Source organism: Medicago sativa, chromosome 1 (assembly GCF_051527215.1).
Source record: "Medicago sativa cultivar Bolivia chromosome 1, Bolivia_mono, whole genome shotgun sequence".
Lineage (NCBI taxonomy): Eukaryota > Viridiplantae > Streptophyta > Magnoliopsida > Fabales > Fabaceae > Medicago > Medicago sativa.
This window is the reverse complement of record NC_140749.1, coordinates 33228246-33242159: the sequence shown is the minus strand read 5'-3', so window position 1 is coordinate 33242159 and position 13914 is coordinate 33228246. Positions and strand designations below refer to the sequence as shown.

General features: G+C 39.4%; 1 non-coding gene across 1 annotated transcript; it reads right to left on the bottom strand.

Annotated features, from left to right (window-relative positions):
- Nucleotides 1-5260: 5260 nt before the first annotated feature.
- Nucleotides 5261-5366, bottom strand: LOC146954441 (small nucleolar RNA R71). Its single transcript, XR_015025228.1, has one exon. It is a non-coding gene; the product is annotated as a small nucleolar RNA R71 (small nucleolar RNA).
- Between the last annotated feature and the right edge of the window lie 8548 nt (nucleotides 5367-13914).

Here is a 13914-nt window from a genome sequence, read left to right as displayed (position 1 = left end):
CTAAGTGAATGCAGAACAATTTCAGCAGAGGTTTGACACTTGTAAAAATGTTGTGAGTCTTTCGTTCAGCATTACCAAATCTCTAAGTCTTCACTCCTTTATATAGAGGTGTGAAAGAGACATTGTGAAATTGCCAGCACATCAAAGAGTCGTTGTTGAAGCTTGATCTTTCACTAATGATCGTTTTCCTGATTTGGTTGTTGTCCTATGAAGAACCAATTTGAAATCCATTCCCATTGTGAAGGAACATCTTTACAGGCATAGCTGTTATTCTGGAGCTATTTTCTTGTCCTGTAGCGTGGACACAAAACAGAGTAGTGGAGAAGGTGGTTGTACAGTTTGTACAAAGTACAATGTCAACGCTTTTTGAAGATAAGGTTCCAAGGCCTTCAAATCTTCACCAAAATGACCATTGCAACCATCCACTAATCTTCTGCAGTGTTTTCGAATCCAATAGACAGCTTTTGAAGTGTTGATCTTTGAATCTTCAGCTTGTGGTGATAATCAGCTTCTGATGAGCTTCAGCTTCTGATGAAGTTGCTTCTGAACTATCTGCTTCTGATGGCTATCCGCTTCTGAAGGCTATCTGCTTCTGTTGACCTTCAACTTCTGATGACCTTCAGCTTCTGATGACTTTCAGCTTCTGATGTCGTCATCATTCTTCAGTAGCTCTTATGACTTCAGATGCACTTCTTTTCAGATGCTTTCAAGCTTCCTTTTCTTTAGTCCATAGCTCTCTTTTTGTTCTTCAGAACCTTTATATGATGTACATTTTTAACTATGGTCATGTACGCTTGAACAAATATTAGCTAGTCCAATTTACAATTTTTAATACCTTGTTATCATCAAAACTCTTTAAGGTTCATTGTTAAACACATTTTGTTCCAACAATCTCCCCCTTTTTGATGATGACAAACAATAGTATTTAAAATTGATCAATTGTTGTTAATCTAATTAACAAGTTGACTTTGGGGTTCTGAGGTTTGTAAGCTCAGAATTTGAGGTTTGTAAGCTCAGACTCCCCCTGAGTCTGATAGTCTTTAAGGTGAGGTTTGTAAGCTCCCCCTAAGTTCTATCCAGGTTAATTAAATTCATTTAGCACACAATAATAATACCAGAGCTTTAAATGAAATGAATTATAGATGAGAAGAATGGTTCAATTAATTTTTATTTGAAATTTGATACTCCCCCTTTTTGATACACCCCTTTTTAGGTAAAACAAAAGGATAGAAGTTTTTCAACATATTCAAATATTATTAATGGGGCTCAGAGCCTTTAAATACTATCACATATACTCCCCCTTTTGTCATTAGCAAAAAGCAAATAAGCAATAAAGACAAAAAGATTTGAGAAAAACTCAAACAAGAAGAGAGTATAGTAAAAAAAATCAGAACCTATAATCTTATCAAATATAAATAATCAGAGCATAAATAACTAAGTAAATCAAAGCAATGAAAAAATATCTAGGCATTCATGAATCAGAACCAATTAAGCCTTCAGAAGCAGTAAGAAGTGTAAAACAAGAAATGTTCAGAAGCAAGAACTAAAGTAGCTAAAACAAACAACAAACAAAAGATAAACACTAGGATGTGCAACTAAGGGTTGGTTTGTTGTTGTTTCATCATCTTCTCCAATTGTTCTGCTTGCTTCTTCACCAGTTCTTCAAGAGCTTGTTGCCTCTGAAGAAGTTCCAGTTCCCTTGTTTTAGCTTCCTGTTGTTGCTGTGCCATCTTTTGTCTTAGTAGCTTGAACATCCTGGCTTCTCTAGTCATGTAGTCAGCTTTTGAGTAGAATGGCTCATTTGTCAAAAGCAGCCTTGGACTTTTCTTGGCTAACTCCATATCTTTCAAAAACTTCCTTACAACAAAAGTCTTGATTCTGATGCATTTTCTTCTTACAGATGCTATCAGATTAGTAGCTCTCTTCTGCAAGGATTCCCATTGTTCCTCATAGGCTGATGACAGATCAATTACCCTTCTGTTCTGTACCAAATCCTGCATCTCTGAGAGGATATTGAGTAACTCAATATCAATGTACTCAGATTCCAGTATGTTCAGGGGTGGTTGTTCAAGGATTTCTAGATCTGAGGATTGGTCAGAGTCACTCAGAGACAGATCCTGAACAGGTTCAGGTGTTATAATGATGAGGTTATAATCAGTTTGAGTTGAAGAGGATGGTTGGTCAGGGTTAATTTGTGAGTTTGAGGTTGAGGCTTGGAGATTGACTTGGTGATGGTCAATATCCATTGGAGTAGGTTTGGGTAAGGTTTTCTTTGGTTGTTGGTTTAGTTGGGGTTCAGTTTCAGTATTGATTGGTGGTTGTTGTGGTGAAGTTTGTTGTGTTTGAATGTTTGGTTGGGGGTCACTATTGGCTTTGGGTGATTGTTGTTGTTGGGGTGATGGAGTCTTGTGTGGTTCTGGTGTTTGTTGATGGAGGCTTTCTGAAACAATCTTTTCAGAAGCAACTGCTTCTGAAGTTGTTTCAGAGGCTTTTTATGATGTAGGTTCAACATTTTCTGTTGGAATCATGTTGAGGGTTTGAATATTAAGAGGTTGGGGGTTGAATATTAAGTGCATGTTCAAATTTGTCTTTATAAAATCAAACCTTTCAACAGTTAAAGACTTAGTAAATATATCAGCCCATTGATTCTCAGTATCAATGAATTGTATATCTAAAATTCCTTTTTGAACATAATCTCTGATAAAATGGTGTTTGATTTCAATATGCTTAGCTTTTGAATGCAAAATTGGATATTTAGACAAACAAATAGCAGCAGTATTATCACAATAAATGGGAATACTGTTAGCAATTATCTGATAATCTTCCAACTGATGTTTCATCCAAAGTAGTTGTGTACAATGATAACACGCAAAATACATTGTCTAAATAGTTTAATTTTTATTTATTTTGGGGTTGTTTATTGTGTTTTGCATGTCTTCTGGCTAGTATTTCGTTGTGTTTCAGGTACCGAGGGTGTCAAAAGTAAAAGAATGAAAGAAGGAGGTGCAAAGAGCAACTTGAGCTAGTACAGCCCATCACCGAGGTTAATGACATCATGCTGATGTCACACCCAAATGAGAGGAAGGAAACGCGTTGAAAGAAAAAAATCACGGAGTCTTCCTTCCAAAACTGGAGATTTCATCCAAATCAATTCCCACATCTTTGGGCACAAGTTTGAGGATTCAGTGGCAGATTCAAGGCTATAAAAGAGACCTTCAAGAATCAGTTCAGGGACCAAGCTTTTTTTTAGAGAGAAATTGAGTGATTTAGAAACTGTTGATTTTTCACGTTATTGTAATCAGAGTTTTCAGTTTTCTTTTTCCTTTCATTCAAAGCTTGCGGAATCGATTTGTGGCTACCGCATAAATTAATACTTTCAGTACCTTTGTTTTATCCCATTTAGCCAAGTTCTACTCTTATTTTTATTTGTTGTCTTACTTTTATTCCAATCGATTCATGTATTACGTATATTAAATCCAATTCCCTTACTGCTGCTGCGCCCTTTTATTTCTATCGTTGCGTGTTCAAATTGATGTTCCAATTCATGTTGCTGCGTGTGATGCATATAGCTGCTACAATTTTCTTTCCTTGTTGCCGTGATTAACAAAGGCTGCATCAATTCAATTACAATTCCTTTCCTTGTTGCTGCTTTGCTGTTCCACGTAATCCATATTGCTATTGGCTTTCATTGTGCACTTGTTCCCTTCATTGAAAGTATTCATCATTAACAGGTTAGTTTGCTCATTATTTTTGTTTTTGTTTTTTTTTTTTTTTTTATTTGTCTGTTTCAATGATGATGAATGTTATGAAGAAAAGGTATGCTTATTATTATTACCATGTCTGAGTAGATTTGTATAGAGTCCGGAATATGATGAATGTCGTACCAATGATGCTCTGTTAATTTGTATGATGTGATATTGTAACAGGAATTATTTTTAAGTCTGAAATTTCTGATTTTTAAGTATAAATATTTACGGCGAAAGCTGAAATAACGTGATATCGGTTTCATATCGAAAGAATGAAACTTGTATCTAACCGTAGAAAATTCAGAAATTGATTTTGAAACATAGCGAAAGCGTTTTCTTAAATTAATTTAGAAATTATAAATTTCCAAAAAGAGGTTTTAAAATTGTAATTGTGCATGCGAAAGCTGTCGATTATAAGCTTAAAACCTGGTAACGGACGCGCGAAAGCCGACGGTACCTTTAAATTTGTTTTCTACTAAAAATAACTTTTCAAGCAAAAATTGATTATTTTTTCAAACGGAGTTTTGACGTTGTAAGGCGTACACGCGAAAGCTGTCGAATAGATTACAAAGTCGAAATTCGGTGTCGTACATGCGAAAACTGACGACCCCTTTAATTTAATTCTTTTTACGCGCGAAAATATTGTCTTGTTACAATAATGAAATACAATTTAGCAAGCATCAACGGTCGACACGAATTATATTCCGGTCTCTCGTCATTATAATTAATTTAAATCAAAGTTATTTTCCCAATTTTGCAACCAAACTAATTAGTATCGCCTTAGATAAACAACGTGACAATAGATAACGGTACTTGACATTGGTCTCTGTGGGATTCGACATCTTTTATACTAAAACCGATATTTCCGTGCACTTGCGGACCTATCAAGTTTTTGGCGCCGTTGCCGGGGACCAATTTTTGGCAATATCGCTACTCCGTTGTTACACCGTTTAGACTAAGGCCCTTTTTATTTATTTAAAAAAAAAAAAAAAAAAAAAAACTTTGCATGCGAAAAACCCGAAGTGCTGGAAATCTAGTCAGCTACGTTGACGAAATTGAGCGCTACTTTCGAGCTAGGCGCCGATTGTTATTCGATACCCCGTCGCAATCTGAGACTCAATCAGAAATGGGCGACAACAACAACGATAACCGGCCACTGAAGGATTTCGCTGTGCCCTCTGAGGAGGAGCCTCATACGAGTATTGTTCGCCCTGCCATTGCGGCGAATAACTTCGAGCTCAAACCCTCTTTAGTGCAGATAATTCAGCAAAATCAGTTCTCCGGAAACCCAACGGAGGACCCGAACTTGCACCTTGCTACCTTTGTGCGGTTCGCTGAGACGCTGAAAGTGAATGGCGTCGACCCTGAAGCCATTCGTTTACGTTTATTCCCTTTCTCCCTCAGGGACAGAGCCAGTGCATGGCTTAATTCCCTACCGTCAAATTCCATAACGACATGGAATGAATTAAAAAAGGCGTTCCTCGCTAGGTATTTCCCGCCGAGCAAAACGGCACAATTGAGGAACCTAATTACCTGCTTTAGGCAGACAGACGGAGAATCGCTCTTTGAAGCGTGGGAGAGATACAAGGATCTTTTAAGAGCTTGCCCGCATCATGGGTTGGAAAAGTGGCTGATCATCCATACCTTTTACAATGGTCTCTTGTATAACACAAGGATGACTATCGATGCCGCTGCGGGAGGAGCTCTAATGAACAAGCCGTTTGCTGAGGCTTGGGGCCTGGTCGAGGATATGGCCCAGAATCATTACCAATGGGGGAGCGAACGCGCTCTAGCTGAAAAAGGCCAGCCCAAGGCAGGGATGTACGAGGTTAGCAGTTTTGATCATCTGAGCGCTAAAGTTGATGCGCTATATAAAAAGATAGATAGTCTAACCATCACTCCACCTGCCCCCGTGGCCGCTGTGGCCCCTAACTGTGAGATTTGCGGGACGCCTGGACACACTCCTACTGAGTGTCATCTGTTAGTTGATACAAACCAGGCAAACTACGCGCAAGGGAACCCATATGGGCAAAGAAATCCTAATTTCCCATATAAAAATAACAATCCCACTTATGCGCAAAATTCTGCACCCATTGCACCCCCTGGTTTCCAAGGTCAAAGAGGAGCCCCTGTTGCTCCTGTTAAGTCTAACCTGGAGCTAATGATGGAAAACTTCGTCATGGCTCAGTCCCAACAGAACAAGGAGTTCCTGAATCAAAACATTCACACGAATGAGATGATTAAGCAGCTTGCATCTAAGGTTGACACGTTGGCCACCCATAACAAAATGCTAGAAACGCAAATTGCACAAGTGGCCCAACAACGAGTAGCTGCACCTTCAGGAACTTTCCCTGCGCAACCTCAACCAAACCCAAAAGGGGAGCTAAATGCTGTTACCTTGCGTAGTGGAAAAGATTTAGGGAACCCAAGTGAGAGGGAAGACGCTGTGAAGGAGTCGGTGCCTACTGAAAGTGAGAAAATCTTAGAGAGAAAGGAGGGAGTGGAGGAAGAAAAAGAGAAACCCTATGTACCTCCACCCCCCTACAAACCTCCGATCCCATTCCCTCAGAGACTTGCTAAGTCAAAAAGTGAGGGTCAGTTTAAAAAATTCATGGAGCTCTTGAAGAAGCTCCAAGTAAATATCCCTTTCACAGAGGCAATTACTCAAATGCCGTCTTATGCTAAGTTTCTAAAAGAAATTTTGACAAATAAGAGAAAAATTGATGACGATGATACAGTAGCACTCACCGAAGAGTGTAGCGCTATCATCCAGAATAAGATGCCACCCAAATTAAAAGATCCAGGGAGTTTTTCAATTCCTTGCGTTATTGGCAACTACGTCATCGATAAAGCGCTCTGTGATTTGGGTGCTAGTGTGAGTCTTATGCCCCTTTCCATCTGCGAGAGACTCAACCTTGGAGAGCTAAAGCCAACCAGGATGTCTCTACAACTGGCTGATCGATCTATCAAATACCCGGTAGGAATACTGGAGGATGTACCATTGAGAATCGGCCAGTTGTACATTCCCACCGACTTTGTGGTAATGGACATTACTGAAGACTCGTCTATCCCAATCCTCTTAGGCAGACCTTTTCTAGCTACGGCTGGTGCTATCATAGATGTAAAGAAAGGAAAACTTACCTTTGAGGTCGGGGATGAAAAGATTGAGTTCATCTTGTCTAAATTCATGAAAAACCCCTCCATTAATGACACGGCTTGCTTAGTTGATATAATTGATGAATGCATTAAGGAGCATGCGTCAGGACCACCTCCCACTGACGGAATAGACGTTTCCTTGACTGAAACTGAGGTAGAAGAGGCAAGTCCCCATCAAGAAGAATTGGATGTAAATCCGGTTTATCAAAATGAATGCCTCACCCTTCTTCCCGCTCCAACTCTAGAGCAGCCGAAAGTCGAAATGAAAGAGTTACCTAAAAACCTTAGGTATGAATTTCTAGGACCTAACCGACCAGTCATTGTGAGTGCCGACTTAGGAGAGACTGAAACTGAGAAATTACTTGTTGTATTAAGAAAATACCCGGAAGCTATAGGGTACTCAATTGATGACCTCAAAGGTATTAGCCCTTCAATTTGTATGCATAACATTTTACTTGAAGAGGACTACAAACCCTCTAGAGAACATCAAAGAAGGCTGAACCCGAACATGAGTGAGGTTGTTAAAAAAGAAGTACTGAAGCTTCTGGATGCAGGGGTGATATACCCCATCTCTGACAGCAAGTGGGTGAGTCCAGTTCATGTAGTACCAAAGAAAGGAGGGATGACAGTGGTGAAGAATGAGAAGGGAGAGTCTGTGGCCACACGTACAACCACTGGATGGCGTATGTGTATAGACTACAGGAAACTGAACAAGGCCACAAGGAAAGACCACTTCCCTCTCCCATTCATAGACCAAATGCTTGAGCGCCTAGCTAAGCATTCCCATTTTTGCTATCTTGATGGTTACTCGGGATTCTTTCAGATCCCTATCCACCCGAGTGACCAAGAAAAGACGACCTTCACATGCCCTTATGGAACATTTGCCTATCGGCGAATGCCTTTCGGGCTATGCAATGCGCCCGCCACCTTTCAGAGATGCATGATGGCAATCTTTGGAGATTTCCTAGAGGACATTATGGAAGTCTTCATGGATGACTTCTCAGTATGCGGGCCAAGCTTTGAGGGTTGTCTAAGTAATTTGGACAAAGTTCTGGAAAGATGTGTAAAAGTCAACCTAGTGCTGAACTGGGAAAAATGCCATTTCATGGTAAAGGAAGGCATAGTCCTCGGACACGTAGTGTCAGAACGAGGAATAGAGGTTGACAGAGCAAAGATTGAAGTGATTGAGAGGCTAACACCTCCCACTACAGTGAAAGAAGTCCGAAGCTTTCTAGGTCACGCTGGTTTTTACCGGCGTTTCATTAAGGATTTCTCTAAGATAACTAAGCCTCTTACAGGCTTGCTCATGAAGGATGCAGAGTTCATCTTTGATGAACAATGCCTTGAGTCTTTCCACAAGCTCAAGCAAGCACTAATCTGCGCACCTATAATGCAACCTCCAGATTGGAGTCTTCCCTTTGAGATTATGTGCGATGCAAGCGACTATGCAGTTGGTGCTGTCCTGGGACAGCGAAAAGATAAAAAGATGCATGCGATCTATTACGCCAGCAGAACCTTAGATGAAGCTCAAATAAATTATGCTACTACTGAGAAAGAGCTTCTGGCCATTGTCTATGCTATTGACAAATTTCGATCTTACTTGGTAGGTTCGAAAATTATTGTCTACACTGACCATGCCGCCATAAGGTATCTGCTGAGTAAGAAAGACGCAAAGCCCAGGTTGATTAGATGGATTCTGCTACTACAAGAGTTTGATCTTGAGATTCGTGATAAAAAAGGAACAGAGAATGTGGTAGCAGACCATTTGTCTAGATTGAGTGACCTCAAGCGAGAGGAGTTACCTTTGGATGACTCTTTCCCTGATGATAGGCTGATAGCGTCCGTAAAGACTGTGGCACCTTGGTATGCTGACTTCGTCAACTACCTTGCCGCTGGGGTCCTACCCCCAGACATGGACTATCAGCGGAAGAAAAAGTTCTTCAATGATCTAAAGCAATATTACTGGGATGAGCCCCTCCTTTTCAAGCGAGGCGCAGACGGTATCTTCCGTCGTTGCATTCCAGAGGAAGAGGTCGAGAGTGTCCTTACCCATTGTCATGCGTCCCCCTATGGTGGGCATGCCAGCACGTCCAAAACGGCCTACAAGATCCTCCAAGCAGGACTCTACTGGCCTAATATCTTTAAGGATGTCCACGCGTTCGTTGCGAGATGTGATCAGTGCCAGCGCACCGGTAACATCTCCAAAAGGCATGAGATGCCACTTAAGAACATCCTAGAGGTCGAAATCTTCGATGTGTGGGGCATTGACTTCATGGGACCCTTCCCGTCCTCCATGGGAAACCAATACATACTCGTTGCAGTGGACTATGTGTCAAAATGGATCGAGGCCATCGCCTCTCCTACCAATGATACACGAGTTGTGATTAAAATGTTTAAGAAAATAATCTTCCCTAGATTCGGAGTCCCAAGGCTGGTCATAAGTGATGGTGGATCTCACTTCATCTCGAGGCAATTTGAAAATTTGCTTCAGAAGTATGGAGTGAAGCACAGAGTCGCAACCCCGTATCATCCACAAACAAGCGGCCAAGTGGAAGTCTCTAACCGAGAAATTAAGTCCATCCTTGAGAAAACTGTCTCAACTTCTAGGAAGGACTGGGCCGCCAAGCTTGATGATGCACTCTGGGCTTATAGAACTGCCTACAAGACGCCTATTGGGACTACACCTTTCAAACTAGTCTATGGGAAGTCTTGCCATCTTCCGGTGGAACTTGAGCATAAAGCCTATTGGGCTATTAAAGCCCTTAACATGGATTACAAAGCCGCCGGGGGAAAAAGGGTATTAGAGTTGAATGAGTTAGAAGAGCTGAGATTAGACGCCTACGAGAATGCCAAGATTTACAAAGAAAGAACAAAAAAATGGCATGACAGGCGTCTAATCAGGAGAGAATTTAATGAGGGGGAGCTTGTGTTACTGTTTAACTCCAGGTTGAAATTATTCCCTGGGAAGCTCCGCTCTCGTTGGTCCGGGCCATTTCAAGTGAAAAAAGTTATGCCGTCTGGCGCAATCGAAGTGTGGAGTGAATCCACCGGCCCATTTACTGTGAATGGCCAGAGGTTAAAACATTACACCTCTGGAGAGGATGTTGAGAAAGGCGTTTGTTACGCCTTAACAAAACCCTGAAAGCTGAGTAAGGCGTCGAGCTACCGACGTTAAATGAAGCGCTGCGTGGGAGGCAACCCACAGTTTTTATTTATTGACCTTATTTTTATGTTTATTTTTTGTTTAAGAAATAAAAAGATCAGTCAGAGTTGGCAAGGATAGGTGGCATGTCCCAAAGACAAAAGAAGAAAAATTTTGGCAAGGATATATGGATGATTCAGCATCATGGGATGCCCCCAGATGACCCGGACGACGATTGATCTGTTAGGTAGTGTCTTTCCTTTTCTTTTATTTTTGTTTTTATTTATTTCCATTGAGGTCAATGTCAGTTTTAAGTGTGGGGGAGGAATTTCCCACCTTAAGAGTCTAAGTCTTAATTATCGAGTCAATAAAATGTGTAGTTTTTGCTTTGTTGTCTAATTCTCCCGTTTTATGAACCAATAAAATTTCAAAAATAAAAAAATAATAATAATAAAAATAAATTTAAGGCTAAGTTCGATGATGACTTTATGCATGTAAACACCCTTTCCCCTTTTTAAGTTTCACTAAACTCATATCATGTTTCAATGTGAAAATTCTCTTTTTGAGAAAAACACAAAGTTGCAGTCTTTGAGTAAGTGTATGAGTAGGTATTTTAAGGAGCACGTTCTAACTTTAATGGTAACTTAGACCCTTAAAAGTCTTCAGAGTAAAAGTAGTATAAGTTTGTGTGGGAAATAATGTGCTTTATTGTTATAAATTGTTGAACTAAAATGGGGCGGGAGAATGGCACCAACATGTGGAGGAAAGGACACTCCTCTCTGACTTCCTAAATGTGGTGGTGACTCCCTAATTGAACTTAAGTTCCAAATCCCTCAAAAGAGGAAATAAATTCATCAAAGCTAGGGGGAAAGGACACCCTCTCCAAAAAGACTTCCTACGCGGAGATGATAAAAATTTTGCAGCACTGCTTAGGGTGATTTTGAATCTAGGGGGAAAGGACACCCTCTCCATAAAGACTTCCTATGAGGATAGATAACCCCTAAGCATCTGCAGCCCCTTGTGCTTAAATTGTTAATCTAATTTTAACTGAATTCTCATCTCTCTTATATGAAATGAAGAAAGGACTTCTCTCGGTTACTTTAGCATTAAGGATATAACCTATTCCTCATAATATCTCTTACACAGGCGCAATAAAAAGCTGGACTCCACACACACACTCACTTGAAACTGTTGTAGGGTTGATGTGATCCTTGAAAAGTGTTTTGGTTGTGATAAGTGCATCCTGAGAACGAAGCCTTGAAAAAAAAATTGCAATTGATTTCTAGTTCATTCTGTTCTTCTGAATTATGTTGTTGTCGTCCCTTGCTTTTTGCTTGAGGACAAGCAATGGTTCAAGTGTGGGGGAGTTTGATAACACGCAAAATACATTGTCTAAATAGTTTAATTTTTATTTATTTTGGGGTTGTTTATTGTGTTTTGCATGTCTTCTGGCTAGTATTTCGTTGTGTTTCAGGTACCGAGGGTGTCAAAAGTAAAAGAATGAAAGAAGGAGGTGCAAAGAGCAACTTGAGCTAGTACAGCCCATCACCGAGGTTAATGACATCATGCTGATGTCACACCCAAATGAGAGGAAGGAAACGCGTTGAAAGAAAAAAATCACGGAGTCTTCCTTCCAAAACTGGAGATTTCATCCAAATCAATTCCCACATCTTTGGGCACAAGTTTGAGGATTCAGTGGCAGATTCAAGGCTATAAAAGAGACCTTCAAGAATCAGTTTAGGGACCAAGCTTTTTTTTAGAGAGAAATTGAGTGATTTAGAAACTGTTGATTTTTCACGTTATTGTAATCAGAGTTTTCAGTTTTCTTTTTCCTTTCATTCAAAGCTTGCGGAATCGATTTGTGGCTACCGCATAAATTAATACTTTCAGTACCTTTGTTTTATCCCATTTAGCCAAGTTCTACTCTTATTTTTATTTGTTGTCTTACTTTTATTCCAATCGATTCATGTATTACGTATATTAAATCCAATTCCCTTACTGCTGCTGCGCCCTTTTATTTCTATCGTTGCGTGTTCAAATTGATGTTCCAATTCATGTTGCTGCGTGTGATGCATATAGCTGCTACAATTTTCTTTCCTTGTTGCCGTGATTAACAAAGGCTGCATCAATTCAATTACAATTCCTTTCCTTGTTGCTGCTTTGCTGTTCCACGTAATCCATATTGCTATTGGCTTTCATTGTGCACTTGTTCCCTTCATTGAAAGTATTCATCATTAACAGGTTAGTTTGCTCATTATTTTTGTTTTTTTTTTTTTTTTTTTTTTATTTGTCTGTTTCAATGATGATGAATGTTATGAAGAAAAGGTATGCTTATTATTATTACCATGTCTGAGTAGATTTGTATAGAGTCCGGAATATGATGAATGTCGTACCAATGATGCTCTGTTAATTTGTATGATGTGATATTGTAACAGGAATTATTTTTAAGTCTGAAATTTCTGATTTTTAAGTATAAATATTTACGGCGAAAGCTGAAATAACGTGATATCGGTTTCATATCGAAAGAATGAAACTTGTATCTAACCGTAGAAAATTCAGAAATTGATTTTGAAACATAGCGAAAGCGTTTTCTTAAATTAATTTAGAAATTATAAATTTCCAAAAAGAGGTTTTAAAATTGTAATTGTGCATGCGAAAGCTGTCGATTATAAGCTTAAAACCTGGTAACGGACGCGCGAAAGCCGACGGTACCTTTAAATTTGTTTTCTACTAAAAATAACTTTTCAAGCAAAAATTGATTATTTTTTCAAACGGAGTTTTGACGTTGTAAGGCGTACACGCGAAAGCTGTCGAATAGATTACAAAGTCGAAATTCGGTGTCGTACATGCGAAAACTGACGACCCCTTTAATTTAATTCTTTTTACGCGCGAAAATATTGTCTTGTTACAATAATGAAATACAATTTAGCAAGCATCAACGGTCGACACGAATTATATTCCGGTCTCTCGTCATTATAATTAATTTAAATCAAAGTTATTTTCCCAATTTTGCAACCAAACTAATTAGTATCGCCTTAGATAAACAACGTGACAATAGATAACGGTACTTGACATTGGTCTCTGTGGGATTCGACATCTTTTATACTAAAACCGATATTTCCGTGCACTTGCGGACCTATCATACAACAACTTGCAGTTGAAATGTATTCTGCTTCTGCTGTAGACATAGCAATAGTTGTTTGTCTTTTGCTAGCCCAGGATATAAGATTATCACCCAAAAATTGACAATTGCCACTAATTGACTTTCTTTCAATCCTATCACCGGCATAATCAACATCACAGAATCCAATTAGCTTATAATCTGAGGATTTCCTATAAAGGAGTCCAAGATTAGTTGTTCCTTTCAAATACCTGAAGATTCTCTTGACAGCAGTCATATGAGATTCTCTAGGATCTGATTGGAATCTTGCACACAAGCATACACTGAATAAAATATTTGGCCTAGATGCAGTGAGGTATAACAAGGAACCAATCATACCTCTGTACAGCTTCTGATCTACTTTAGCTCCCTCATCTTCTTTGCTTAAGGTGCACGTAGGGTGCATTGGAGTGTTCATCACTTTACAATCTTCAAGCTTGAACTTCTTCAGAAGCTCCTTTGTATACTTTGATTGATGAACATAAACTCCATCTTTGCATTGGTTGATTTGAATGCCAAGGAAGAACTTCAGCTCTCCCATCATGCTCATTTCAAATTCATCCTGCATTAACTTAGAGAATTCCTTGCAAAGAGATGCATTAGTAGAACCAAATATTATATCATCAACATATATCTGCACAACAAGAATATCTTTCCCAAGGGTCCTTCTGAAGAGTGTTGTATCAACCTGTCCTATTTTAAAATCATTT